Source organism: Heterodontus francisci, unplaced genomic scaffold, assembly GCF_036365525.1.
Source record: "Heterodontus francisci isolate sHetFra1 unplaced genomic scaffold, sHetFra1.hap1 HAP1_SCAFFOLD_492, whole genome shotgun sequence".
Taxonomy (NCBI): Eukaryota; Metazoa; Chordata; class Chondrichthyes; order Heterodontiformes; family Heterodontidae; genus Heterodontus; species Heterodontus francisci.
In genome coordinates, this window is record NW_027140618.1 from 815,670 (window position 1) to 831,199 (window position 15,530).

Consider the following 15,530-nt stretch of genomic DNA (forward strand, 5'->3'; position numbering starts at 1 on the left):
GGTAACTGGGCTCCAGGCTGAGTATTTACCATCTAAGACCACTCTCTGCCTTCTATCAGTTAGCCAATTCTTAATCCAACTGGCCACATTCCCCACTATCCCATGCCTCCTGACTTTCTCCATAAGTCTACCATGGGGGACCTTATCAAATGCCTTACTAAAATCCATGTACACCACATCCACTGGTTTACCCTCATCCACTTGCTTGGTCACCTGCTCAAAGAATTCAATCAGGCTTGTGAGGCAAGACCTACCCCTCACAAAACCGTGCTGACTGTCCCGAATCAAGCAGTGTCTTTCCAGATGCTCAGAAATCCTATCCCTCAGCACCTTTTCCATCAACTTGCCTACCACCGAAGTAAGACTAACTGGCCTGTAATTCCCAGGGTTGTTCCTATTCCCTTTCTTGAACAGGGGCACAACATTTGCCACCCTCCAATCACCTGGTACCACCCCCGTCAGCAGAGAAGATGAAAAGATCATTGCCAGCGGCTCTGCAATTTCATCCCTTGCTTCCCATAACATCCTTGGATATACCCCGTCAGGCCCGGGAGACTTGTCTATCTTCAAGTTATTCAAAAACCCCAACACATCTTCCCTCCTAACGAGCACTTCCTCGAGCTTACCAGTCTGTTTCACACCGTCCTCTTCAGTAATACACCCCTTCTCATTCGTAAATACCGAAGAGAAGTACTCATTCAAAACCTCACTTATCTCTTCCGGCTCAACACACAGTCTCCCGCTATTGTCCTTGACCGGACCTATGGTCCCCCTAGTCATCCTCATATTTCTGACATACGCGTAAAAGGCCTTGGGGTTTTCTTTTATCCTACCCGCCAAGCATTTTTCATGCCCTCTCTTAGCTCTCCTAATCCCTTTCTTCAGATCCTTCCTGGCCATCTTGTATCCCTCCAGAGCTATGCCTGTGCCCTTTTTCCTCAACTTTATATACGCATCCTTCTTCTTCCTAACAAGACTCTCAACCTCTCTTGTCAACCACGGTTCCCTCACATGACCATCCCTTCCCTGTCTGACAGGGACATGCTTATCAATGGCCCCTACTATCTGCTCCTTGAAAAAGTTCCACATTTCGACCGTGCCCTTCCCTGCCAGCATATGCTCCCAACTTATGGTCCTCAGTTCCTGCCTGACAGCATCATATCTACCCTTCCCCCAATTGTAAACCTTGCCCTGTTGCACATACCTATCCCTCTCCATTACCACAGTGAATGCTACAGAATTGTGATCACTATCTCCAAAGTGCTCGCCCACCAACAGCTCTATCACTTGCCCTGGCTCATTACCTAGTACCAAATCCAATATTGCCTCCCCTCTGGTCGGGCAGTCTACATACTGAGTCAGAAAAGCTTCCTGGACATACTGCACAAACACTACCCCATCCAAACTATTCGATCTAAAGAGTTGCCAATCAATATTTGGGAAGTTGAAATCCCCCATAATTACTACCCTGTGACTTCTGCTCCTTTCCAAAATCTGTTTCCCAATCTGCTCTTCCACCTCCCTGCTGCTATTGGGGGGCCTATAGAAAACTCCCATCAAGGTGACTGCTCCTTTCCTGTTCCTGACCTCAACCCACAGTGCCTCAGTCGGCAGATCCTCCTCGAAAATTCTTTCAGCAGTTGTTACACTATTTCTAACTAACAATGCCACCCCCCCACCTCTTTTACCACCATTCCTAATCTTATGAAAACATCTATAACCAGGTACCTCCAAAAACCATTCCTCCCCCTCACCTATCCACGTTTCAGTGATGGCCACAACATCGTAGTCCCAAGTGCCCATCCACGCCTTCAATTCACTCACCTTATTCCTGATGCTTCTTGCGTTGAAGTATACGCACTTTAACCCTTCTCCGTGCCCATCTGTCCTCTGTGACAGTGCTACCTTCCCCAATACCTCACTACACTCTTTGTCTTTCTGAGTGGACCCACTGGTCCCTGGATTACAAGTCCGGTTCCCATCCCCCTCCCAAACTAGTTTAAACCCTCCCGAACAGTACTAGCAAACCTCCCTCCCAGGATATTGGTGCCCCTCTGGTTCAGATGCAGCCCGTCCTGTTTGAACAGGTCCCATCTTCCCCAGAATGCAGTCCAATTATCCAAGAACTGGAAGCCCTCCCTCCTACACCATTCCTGCAGCCACGTGTTCAGCTGTGCTCTCTCCCTATTCCTAGCCTCACTATCACGTGGCGCCGGCAACAAACCAGAGATAACAACTCTGTCCGTCCGAGCTTTCAGCTTCCAGCCTAACTCCCTAAACTCACTTCTAACATCTGTGCCACCCTTCCTTCCTACGTCGTTGGTGCCAATGTGCACCACGACCTCTGGCTGCTCCCCCTCCCCTTTAAGGATCCTGAAGACGCGAAGACATCCTGAAGACATTTCAGTCCCTTTAATGTCTTCTCCAGTTCTTTATTCTTGAGGACTGCATATTCTGCATGTTTTTGGTGTTGCTTTTTCTCAGCTCATTATAGCTGCTGTGTTTTGTTTTCATTACCAATATTGACATCGCTACATGGAAAAGATGACGAGCAAGATGGTTCGGGGTGACTAATACAGGTCATTTTAGGGCTACTCCAAGGCTAAGAATCAGGCTCCAGCACCGCAAGGAGTGAAAATGTAGATGGATAGGTAGTTATGAGGCCTGGCTGTGCAAGCAGCTTTGAGAATAGCAACACTGAAGTGTGTATATAATTCTTCCATAGGTATATTATTGATAGCTATATCTACAATGATGCCGTCCAAGGACTTGCTGCATTTTGCCAATCTGCTTTATGGAATCTCCATTACATCTTCCTTGAACTGTTGCTGACTGGAGTGCAAAGGTCAATGTAAAGGAACGAGGACGTGTGTTGATTATGTGGGATGTCCTCCAGGAGTAGGCACTGCGATGGTTGAGGGTGATCATGAGGGAAACTGACACAGCCCAGCTCAACTGAATATTTCCAACTCCATCTGGTTGAATGATAATGATCCCATCGATTGGGTTGTGTCTTAGGTGAGGTAGATGCCTGCTACTCAACCCGAACCCGCGGGATCCGGAGGCATATGTTGGGTTCAGGGCAGGTTTTGTGGCTCAGGTCGGGCCGAGTCCAGGTCATGTCGAGTCCGGCCTGGCACACAGGGCTGGAATTTAAAATAAAAACATGCCTGAGCTGGGAGTCCGGGATGAAGCTGAGTCTGCGGAGAGCTACTGGCGCCACTATGACGTCGTCGCACATGCGCTGCAGCTTCTGGCAAGTTCGGTGTCAGGGTGGGAAGTAAACGGATGGTCTGGTCGCGCTCGGGTCGAGTAGTAGCGGGATCGGGTCGTGCTCTGGATAAAATCGGACATACTCGGGCCGGGTTGGGCTCGACTCCACTGTAATTCGGTCGGGTTCTGGTCGCCTTCATTTTCCATACCGAAAGCAGGCCTCCAGCTGGAGCCGTAATTTCCTTGGGAGAAGATCACAATCGCCAGTAATTTAAATGTAAGAGAGAGCAGGGAAAAGAGACTGGAAATTACTGATCAAATATTCTCTGCATCTGACAAAGACAGTAATTCCAGTATACTAGCAAAAAAAACAGGTCGGATGGAAGCGAGTCTGATGTTTTTTTTAAAAATCTCAACACTGATCCCAATGTACTTATGACCCGCTAACTTCCGGGTTTAGTGGAGTCGGGGCAGGGGACGGGAAGAGAACTGCTCCCAGGAGGTGGATTGGCAATGTAAATATTTTCATTATCCTGAAAGTTTCTGATTTAATCTGTTTTACAGATATATGTCTGGACGCCAGATTTCCCCGTTTATAACCCAAGCTACACAGAAACACACCCGGGATTGGTAATCAGAACTATCCGCCATTCTGCTATGAAGCTGGTCCCTCTGTATTGGATCACGCACAGCATGTTTCTCTCTCCTCATATTCTATCCCTCTCTCCTTGAATTCTATCCTCATCATCCGTCTCCTAAAAAAATAAACAACTCTTGACCCATGTGTCCTTTCCAATTACTGTCCCATCTCCAAAATCCCTTACTTTGTCAATGTCCTTGAATGCATTTTCGCCTCCCAGATCCATATTAATCTTTCCTGGAACTCCGTGTTTGAATCGGTCCAACGAAATTTCCATCTTTGCCACAGTGTCAACCCATCTTTTAGCAAAGTCACAAATCACATCCTATATGATGGTGACAAATTTGAACTAGCCCTCCTCGTCCTTCTTGATCTGTCAACAGCCATTGACACGGTTGAGCATATCATCCTCCTCCAACGCCTGCCAACCATCATGCAGCTCCACCGGATTGTGTTTGTCTTGTTCCATTCTTATGTATTTAAATGCAGGTACAGAATTGACTGAAATCGCTTCTCTTCCCATTCTCACACAATTATATTTGATGCCCCCAAGGATATGTCCTTGGTTCCCCATCTATTTATCATCTTCATGCTGCCCCTCAGCAACATCATCCGAAAATGCAGCAAAACTTTCCACTGAAAACACCCAGCTCTCGCGCTCCAACATCTCTCTCGACTGTTTCACATTCTCTAAAATATCAGACTCCTTATCCATCATCCAGTAATGAATATGCAGAAATGTGCTCCAGTAAAATCTCAGGAAGACTGCAGCCATTCGGAGCCCAGTACAAACACCATTCCCGAGTTACTGGCTCCAGTTCCACCTCCTTAACAACGCATGACCTCACCCTACCTCCGATCACTTGCTGCTGATTCCCTCATCTATGCCTTTGATATTTCTCGACATGACCATTGCTACGCTCTCTGCCTCCCCAGGAATTTTACTTCCTGTAAAATTAAGGTTATCCAAAACTCTGCTTCCAGTTTTCTGACTTACACCTGATACAGTTCACCCATCACCCTGAGGCTCACTACCCTACATTTGATTCCAGTCAAGAAATATCCCGATTTTATACCTTTCATCCTTGTTTTCAAATCCCTCCATTGCCTCCTTACTATCACTGTAATTTCTTCCAGTATTGCACCCTCTCTATCTCTGTAACATTTTCCAGCCCGACAACGGTCTTTATCACTGTAACCTCCTCCAGCATCACAAAGTTATCTACCTTCGTAACATCCTCCAGCCCTACAATCCTCCCTATCTCTGTAAATGCCTCTCGTCCAAGCACCCTCCAATGTAGCTGTCCTCCTCTAATTCTGGGCTCTTGCATATGCCCAATTTTAATTGCTTTATACTCTGGAATTCCCTCGCTTATCCTTTCCATCTCATTCTCTCCCCCTTTGAGAAACTGCTTAAAAGCCCCATCTTGGATCATGATTTTGTTCACCTCAGCAAAAGTTCCTTTACCAAGCTTGTTGTCACAATTTGCTATACAATGTTCCTGTGATGCACATTGGGCTGTTGTATTACAGTAAAGATTCCATATAAATAGCAGTTGTTTTGTCGTTGTTGTTGTCCTTCTCACTGTCTTTTGCTGTGGTTGTTTCCCTCTGCGTAGCACATTTCTTGCTTCTCTTTCTGAAACAGAAACCAAACCTAAACCTAAATTGGATGCGAATCTAAACCCACATCCTAACCATGAGAATAACCTTAAACTTAAACATAAACCTCACCATAACTTTAAAACTAACCTTAACCATAATCATAACCCTAACACTACCTGTAATGCTGACATTAACCGCAGAAATCACCCTATCACTAGCCATTGAACTAACTGTAACAGAAACCCGCTGTCTAATCCGAACTTTAACTTTAACCCTATACCTATACATAATCATAACCTTTAATGTAAACCTATCCATGAGAGCATACCTGATGCTAGCCACAAGCCTAACTGTAATCATAAATCTAACGGTAACTGTCACAGAACCATTAACATTCCAACTTACAGCAAGCTTTCAAACTCTCAGGAATCATCTCCATCTGCTGGTGTCCACATCTTATTGCAGTTACTGCCCCCTCTCACCATCTCCATTTGCTGGAGTCCCTGTCTCACTGCAGCTACTGTCCCCTCTCAACATCTCAATTTGATGGTATTCGCTGTCTCACTGAAGTCACCGACCCCCGTCTCACCATCTGCATCTGCTGGTGCCCCTGTCTGACTGCAGTTACTGTCCTCGCACCATCTCCGTCTGCTGGTGTCCCTGTCTCACTGCAGCTACTGTCCTTGCACAATCCTCATCTGCTGGTGTCCCTGTCTGAGTGCAGTTACTGTCCTCCTGTCACCAACTCCATCTACTGGTGCCCATGTCTCACTGCAGTTACTGTCCCCTTCTCTCCATCTACATCTGCTGGTGTCCCTGTCTCACTGCAGTTACTGTTCCCCCCTCTCACCATCTTCATCTGCTGGTGTCCCCGTCTCACTGCAGTTACTGTCCCCCCTCTCTCCATGTCTACCTGCTGGTAATATAAACATGGAGAAGTATTGCTACAGCTGTGCAGGGCATAGGTTACACGACATCTGGAGTAGTGTGGACAGTTTTGGTCTTCTTACTTAAGAAATTATGTATTTACGTCGGAATTAGTTCAGAAAAAGTTCACTCAACTTATTCCTGGGGTTAAGGGATTATCTTATGATGAAAGGTTAAACAGCTTGGGCCTATACCCACTGGAATTTCAAAGAATGAGAGGTGATCTTATTGAAACATCTCAGGTCCTGAGGGAACTGGACAGGATAGATGCTGAGAGGATGTTACACTTGTTGGGGAGGCTAGAACTACGGGACACTTTTAAAAATTAGGGGCATCCCAGTTAAAACTGCGATGAGGAGAAATGTTTTTCTCTCAGAGGGTCGTCAGTCAACGGAATTCTCTTCCCCAGAGAGCAGTGGAGGTTGGATCATTGAATATATTCAAGGCTGAGTTCGACAAATTACTGGTCAACAAGGGAGTCAAGGGTTATGGGGAGCATACAGGAACATGGAGTTGAGGTCACAATCAGATCAGCCATTGAATGGCGGAGCAGGCTGGAGGGACCAAATGGCCTACTCCTGCTCCAAATTCTTCTGGTCTTGTGTGTTCCATTTCACCAGACTGCCTCGATTGTCCTTAAGTCTGCTACTAATCCCTTCCATGTTTAGTACATTGCAGGTGACACAAACACTGGCAAATATTGAAGTTAAGTCCTGTAAGCTCAAGTCCAAGACATTAGTATATATCAAAAAGAGCAGTGGTCCTAATATGATCCTCCACTCTGAAACAACCGTTGTCGAATCTCTTAGCCAACATAGTATCCACTCAACCACCGCCCCTTTAATCCATTGGGCACCAACATTGCAAACTGGTCGATTAGGAGGCACCATTAAGTCGTCTCCTTGAGGATCCTGGTCACAGACCACTCTGTTTCCACTCTCACAGCAATATTCCCCAGACATGTACAGCATGGATTCGATACAGAGTAATGCTCCTTCTACACTGTCCCTTCACACACTCTCATGGCAGGAACATCATGGGGTGAATCTCGCTCGACGTTGTCTGACACAAACGCAGAGAGAGACAGAAACTGAGAGCCAAGAACCGACAGGGTGACTGAGAGAGTAAAACCCGATATTTAACATTCGACACTGGAAGAGGAGAAGGCAATTTAAGCCTTCAACTCTGTTCCAGCATTCAATGAGATCAGGGCTGAACTGTGATCCAACTAACACCAGATATCCCGCCTTTACCCCTTATCTCTTAATACATTTGGTTAACAAAAATCTAGCAATCTCAGATTTAAAAATTAGCAATTCAGCCAACATGAATTCCTTTTTGCAGAAGAGATTTCCAAAATTGCAAATAAATCCAAAGGAATAATTGGACAGGATGGATTGTTTACAGTGGAACTGAGGAGGCTGAGGGGAGATTGAGTTGAGGTGTATAAAATTAAGGGGGGCCTCGATAGAGTAAATACGAAGGACACTTAGTGCAGAGGTCCTTAAGTGGGGGCATAGCTTTCAAAATGTCCTCAACCAACATCATGAAGCTGTGATGGCTCCCCGAGTGGAATAGCATGATGGATGGTCAAAATGGAGAATATTCCCTCTGAATCTCTCCTGATGTTTCTCTGCACATACCTATTTCTTAAATGTTTGTGCACACAGCAGCGAAGGATTACATCAAATTAATACATCACAAATTCTCCCTTTCAATCCGCCCCATCAATCTCTCTCTCCAAAATTGTCCCGCTATACAGCAGTCTCCCTTCCTGCATATCTAAACCTCTCAACCTCTGTCTCTCCTGTAGTGTCAGAGATAGCAGGAGGGAGGAAAGAGTGAGGAAGACAGAGAGACAATGTTGAAGGAACTGTACTCTGTTCCTCAGCTGTTTTGAACTTGCTCTGGGAGTGTTTGATGGGCTACATTAATTGGCTGTGTAAAGTTCTGTATCAGGCTGTGCAGAATCAGAGCTTGTTCAGTACACAAAGGGAACAAGTCACTGCTGTCTGCTACTGGGAAGAAAGGCTCACCTTAACATCAAGGCAACATTTGACTGAGTGTTGCATCGAGGAGACCGAGTAAAATTGAAGTCAGTGGGAATCCGCTGGTTGGAGTCATATTGAGTACAAAGTAGGATGATTATGGTTGTTGAAGGTCAATCATCTCAGTCCCAGGACATCACTGCAGGAGTTCCTCAGGTTAGTGTCCTAGGCCCAACCATCTGCAGCTGCTTCCTCATTAACGTGCCCTCCATCGTAAGGTCAGAAGTGGGGTTATTCACTGTTGATTGCATAGTTTTCTGTTCCATTTGCAACTCCTCAGATAATGAATTCCCAGCAGAAAATGCTGGAAATACGGAGCAGGTCAGGCAGCATCTTTGGAGAGAGAAACAGAGTTAGGAAGTCAGCTCGATGGTTTCCAGATTTCCAGCATCCACAGTATTTTGCTCAGATAATGAAGCAATCCATAGCCACAATCACAAAGATCTGGACAACATTCAGGCTTGGGCTGACCAGTGGCAAGTAGCATTCACGTCACAGAAGTGCCAGGCAATGACCAGCATCAACAAGAGAGAATCCAACAACCACCCATTGGCATTCAAAGCATTATCCCATCGCTGAATGCCCCAGCATCAACATCCTGGGGAAACATTGACACCAAACTTAAGTGAACGAAACAGATCAATAGGTCCTTTAACCAGTGGCTGCTGGTGGGTGTCTGGAACTCACTGCCTGAAAGGATACGAGAGGCAGAAAACCTCATTGTATTTAAAACAATCTCTTGGAAATGTACTTGAAGGAATAACTTCGCCATGTTTAAAATGGGTAAGAAATAAATGTCCTCGTCTGCACAGCCCCATCGAACACTCTTGGAGAAGGTACAGCACGGGTTAGATGCAGAGTACATCTCCGGTTAAACGGTCCCTGAAGTGTCGGATTAACCCGATTCACTCACTGTGCCCGGCTCAGGCTCAAGACTCACTGAGACGCTCCCATGTCACCTGTTTTATTGAAAGAGGATGCCGGGTTTGGGAGGAGGACAGTCACACGGGATTAGGACGGCTGCTCAAGTGGAGGCTAAACATCAGTAATCCCTCAGAGAATCAGAACAGACCAGCGAGACTCATAAAAGGAAACTGTGTCGAATTTGTGAACCTTGCACTGTGGAATGTGCTAGTATTTGGTGAGAATGTTGAGTGAGTGAAACTTTGCCCCAGTGGATTGAATAGATACGTTATGGCTTTATTACAACTGTAAGGTACGGTATGTACTGTAAATATGGACTGAAATGACTGAAATAACAATGTAACTGATCAACTTTCAGCTGAATACTATGACTACAGTTATCCCTGCTATCCTGCGAGAATGTACATAAGGCACGATGGGATGAAGTCAAAGTGAACACAAACATATTGAATAGGGATATAACACAAGGGTTAAGTAAGTTACAAATATTAAATGTTCAGTTCACTGTACAAGTAAACACTCAACAGAAATGGGTCTGGAATGTCCTATGTGCTGCATTCCTATTCCTACATCTACTCTGTGCGGAACCCTCATGATTTTGAAAACCTCTGTAAAATCTAATCTCAAGTTTACCTTCTCTATGGAGAACAACCCCAGCTTCTCTAATCTATCCATGGAACTGAACTCCATCACCCCTGGAACCTTGCTCATGAATCTGTCTTGCACACTCTCTAATATCCCCCACATCCATCCTAAAGTACTGTGTCCAGAATTGGACACAATACTAGTTGAGGATGAAGCAGTGTTTTTAAAGCTACATCGTAACCTCCTTGCTTTTATACTCTAAGCCTCTATTTACAAAGCCTGGGATCCCATATGCCTTTCAACCGCTTTCTCATCTAGCCCTGCCACCTTCAATTTGTGCACAGATATCCCAAGGTCTCACTGTTCCAGCACCCACTTTCTTCAGTTCTTAGCTTCTCATGACAGAGAGAGACAGGAGGACAGGGTGGTCTAGAAAGAGGCAAGGGGAGATAAAGCGAACAAACAGGAAACACGTATGGGAACACCACCACCTGCTAGTTTCCCTTCAAGTCACACACCATCCTGATTTAGAACTATATCGCCGTCCCTTCACTGTGACTGGGTCAAAATCCAGGAATTCCCTTCCTAACAGCACTGTGGGTGTATCTACCTTACATGGACTGCTGCAGTTCCAGAAGGAGGCTCAACACCACCTTCTCAAGGGATAGTTAGGATGGGCAATAAATGCTGGCCTGGCCAGTAACGCACACATCCAACAAACGTATAAAAATATTTTAAAAATGACACTGAGTCACTTCAGGAGATATTAAACCGGACGACCAAAAACTTGGTCTGAGTTTGGATTTAGGGCGTATCTTCAAAGTGGAAGGAGAGTTAGTGAGCAGGAGAGGTTTTGAAAAGGCATTCCAGAGCTCGGGCCTTAGCAGCTTGAAGGCACGGCCAGCAATGGTGGAACGATTCAAATTAGGGGTGCTCAAGAAGCCAGAATTAGAGGATCGCAGATATTGGTGGATTGTGGAGCTCGAGGGGATTGCAGAGATAGGGAGCGGTCATTTGTGGAAGACAATTCCAAACTTCCACCACCCTTTGTGTGTAGAAATGTTAATAATTTTCACTGTGGCAAGGATTTTCGACTAATTTTCGATTTTTAGACTGCCCGCCTCGTCCGAGATTCCCCAACCAGTTCGAAGATTTTCTCTCTATCTACCCATCAGTTTGCAGTATTGTCTTGTAAACTTTAATCAATTCACCCTTTCCTTCGAAATTCCAGGGATACAGAGTAAAGCTCTGTCCATACTGTCCCATCAAATGCTGCCAAGCGAAGTAGAGCCTGCAATTTTGTATAGAGCAAATCTCTGTCCTCTCTGTCCTATCAAGCACTCCCAGGGCAGGTACAATGTGGGGTTAGATGCAGAGTGGAGCTGCCTTTATATATGCCTCTCTTTCTCCTCCTCCATCCAGATGGTGAGAAACGCAGGGATAGATATAGATAGAGAATAACAGAAAGAGGGATGATAGCAATGGGGAGAGAGTTCCAAAGAGAAAGTGGAAGAGATTGGAATGGAGAGAGTCGGTCAGACTTCCTGCAAAGCTGTGTGCAGCAGCCTGGAAGGTACTACGCAGGTCCTGTTCTGTGATAAATAACGCACAACTGCAAAGATTCTTAAAAATTTAAAGGGACAGCGCATGAAAAAATAATTGGCTGTAACCAGAAACTACATTTTCTGGGAGGAGTAGAGCCAGCTGTAGTTCAGTGGGTAATAATCTTGCCTTTGAGTTTTACGTTTGTCGGTTCAGGTTTGAACACAAAATCTAGGCTGCTGCCACCCAGCAGAAAATCAGAACAGACCAGCGAGACTCGGAAAAGGAAACTTAAGTTGAATTTGTGAGCCTCGCCTTTTGGAATGTTTCAGTGCTTGAGTAAAATTTTCATATTTGCCAATGATCCCAAACGTGGAGGAGATGCAAACAGTGAGAATGATACCAATCGAATGCAACAGGACATAGATAGGTGAGCAGAATGGGCAGACAAGTGGCAGATGGAATGTATAACAGGCAAATGTGAGGTGATGTATTTTTGAAGAAGTGTTAGGGAGAGGCAATATAGAGTCCATGACACAGTTATAGGGAGTGTGCAGGGACAGAGGGACCTGGGGTGCATGTACATACATCTTTGAAGGTGGCAGGGCATATTGAGAGAGTAGTCAACAAAGCATGTGGCAGCTTCGGCTTCATAAATAGAGGTGTTGAGTACAAAAGCATTTAAGTTATGCTGAACCTTTACAAAGCTCTGGTTAGGCCACAACTAGAATATTGCATCTAGTTCTGGTCACTACACATTAGGAAGAATGTAAGGGTCTTTCAGGGGATCAGAGGAGATGGTAGTTCCATGGATGGGGGATTTTAACACAGTGGATTGGAGCAATGAGAGATAGTGAGGGTTGAGCAAATATGTACACGCAAAGACAAACAGGGTGAGACTCCCAAATCTAAAGCCCCTTGGATATCAAGGATCAAACCGGGTATGATAAGGCACAAAAGGAAAGCTTATGTCAGATACCGAGATCTCAATACCACAGAAAGCCGAGAGGAGTGAAGAAGGTGCAGGGTGAAATTAAAAAGCAAATTAGGAAAGCAAAGAGATGGCCGAAAAAGTATTACCAGGTAATATCAAAGGGGAAAAAATATGTTTCCTGAAAAACATTAAGAGCAAGAGGATAACTAAGGAGAGAGTATTAAGGGCCGAATGGGAATGTGTGTATGGAGGTGGGAGATGTGGGCATGGTTCTTAATGAATACTTTGTGTGTGACTTCACAAAAGAGGGAGAACGATGCAGATATTGTAGTTAAAGGGGAGGAGTGTGAAATATTGGATGGGTTAAACAGAGTGAGAGGGAAATAGTAAGGTGTTTGGCATCTTTGAAATTAGATAAATGGACAGGCCTGGATGCATTGGCAACAATTCACAGAATGTTCACAAGGCTGATTCCTGGGATGAAGGGGTTTCTGACGAGAAATGGTTAAGCAGGTTGTGCCTATATTCATTGGAGTTTCGAAGAATGAGAAGTGCTGTTATTGAAAGATGCAAAATTCTGAGGGCACTTTAATGGGCGGATGCTGGTAGGGTGTTCCCCTTGAGGGGGCGTCGAGAACTAAGAGACACTGATTAAAAAATGAAGGGTCTCCCATTTATGACAAATATGAGGAGGATATTTTCTTCTCTCAGCGGCTGGTTAGACTTTGGAATTCTCTTCCCCAGTGAGCAGTGGAGGTTGGGTCATTGACTATATTCAAGGCTGAGTTAGACAGATTTATCATCCACAAGGGAGTCATGGGTTATGGGGGTGCAGGCAGAAAAATGGAGTTAAGGCCACAATCAGATCAGTCATGATCGTATTGAATGGCAGAACAGGCCCGAGGGGCTGACTGGCTTACTCATGCTCCTATTTCTTATGATCTTGTGTATAAAATGGAGGGTGTTCTCGCCACTTTTTAACTCATTTTTTTATAGCAGGGACAGGGCCATGTATAATATGAACAGAGATGGGGTCTAGTGCAGTGCGAACTAATGCATTTATAAGTGAGACTGGTGTAAAAGGTATCGAGGATGCAAAATTCCAAATACGCATTCAGGGGAACATTTTTAGGCCATTACGTAGCAAGGCCACCAAGAGGTGGGTCAGTTTTACACCTAGTTTTAGGGTATGAAGCTGGGCCGCTCGAAGGTGATTAAGAAAAGCTGGTCTGGAAAAAGTTACTTGAATGTAAATCAGTGTCAGAGCAGTGAGAGTGAATCATTTCATCTTGGAGGATTTATTGTTCCAGATTTATTTTTCAGAGAAATTCACAAGCGCTCAATGTGGGATTTGAATTCCTGCTTTTCCAGTCATTAGCTCAGGCTTTCAGATTACAAATTGCAAAAGACATTCACTTTCCTACTGCTATTACCTGACTGTCTCAGTTTTTGCATATTATCCCCAATCTTGTTCTTTCATGTGTCTAAAGACTTTGACGTTATTCAGACATTGGTAAAACACTTCATTCCCTCAGGACATCGGCTTTAAGACCTTCAACGAGGCAATCCACAATCTAATTCATACGCTATTCAAGCACCCAAAATCTTCAACTCCATTCAAAGACCCCTATCTCCTGTCCTTGCACAGATAATTGACAGTTCCACAATGCAGGAATGTCCGAACCAGAAACGACATTTATCTGACTGAATCCAAGCTCCAAATTGAAACATTAAGATATAGAAAATACCACAGAAATGTGACTTGCTCCTTGTGACTGTAAGACTGAAACATTTCAGGGTACTATTCAACCAAGAAGGATTCCGAGAAAAGTTAGGATTGGTATTGAAAGATAAAGAGAGTGATTGAAATGGGGAAGGGTGGGGGCGGGGGGAGAGGGGTGGGGTGGGGTGACGGAGACAGAGGGAGAGAGAGAGAGAGAGAGAGAGAGTCCCAGCTCCTGTATGTGTATGGATTCTCTGTTCCTGCGCCCAATTTTAACTTTGTACCATTTTGTTTAGATTGCCTCTCACAGTCTTTCATCCAAAATCCAGCACTTCATATTTATCAGCATTGAAGTTAACCTGCCGTGTCTCTGTCCAATTCACCAGACTTCCAATAGCTTCCTGAAGTCTGTCACTATTCTCTTCTCTCTTTACTACATTTCCAAAGTTTTGCGTCTTCTGCATACTTTGAAGTTCTGCCCTATAAACCCAAACCAAATCATTAATATACTGGGTAAATCTCCCTCTACGCTGTCCCCATCAACCACTCACAGGACAGATACAGCACGGAGTTAGATACAGAGTAAAGCTCCCTCTGCACTGTCCTCGTCAAACACTCATACGACATGCACAACACGGTGATTAGATACAAAGTAAAGCTTCCTCTACACAGTCCCCATCAAACACTCCCAGGACAGGTACAGCACAGGTTGGATACAGAGTAAAGATCCATCTACCAATACCAGCCTCATTCTTCCTCTGTCTCTTTCTCCTCATCTCTCACTACCTGCGACACCTTTTCTCTGCTGTCTTTCTCCCTCTTCCCATCCTGAAAGCAAGAGGGAGAGATTGATATTGTGTACAGAGGGAGATAGATAGAGAGTAGGGGCAGATAGACTTGGGAAATGAATAACAAAGAAAGGAAATAGTGCATCAGAGAGTAAAACAGAGGAGAAGAGAGAGATAGAGATGAAGGGAGATTACCAGTAAGAGAGATTACCAGAAATTACCTCTCTTTCCGTGCCTATCACTCCTTATCTATTTGTTACCCTCTCTATCCACTTATCTCCCTCTACCCCGATGTTTCACACTCCATGGCTCTCTCTCGTCTGTCTGTGTATACTGCAGTTAAGGATTACATCAAATTATTATGTTTCTCATATGCTCTTTCAATCTAACCGAACAATCTGTCTGAGAACAGGGGACCTTGGAGTGACTGTCCACTGATTCCTGAGGGTAATAGGACAAGTGGATAAGGTAGTTATGAAGGCTTACGGACTACTTTCCTTTATTGGCTGATGTATAGAATATAAGAGCTGGGAGGCTATGCTAGAACTGTGTAAAACACTAGTCAGATCACAGCTCGAGTACTGTGTACAGATCTGGTCAC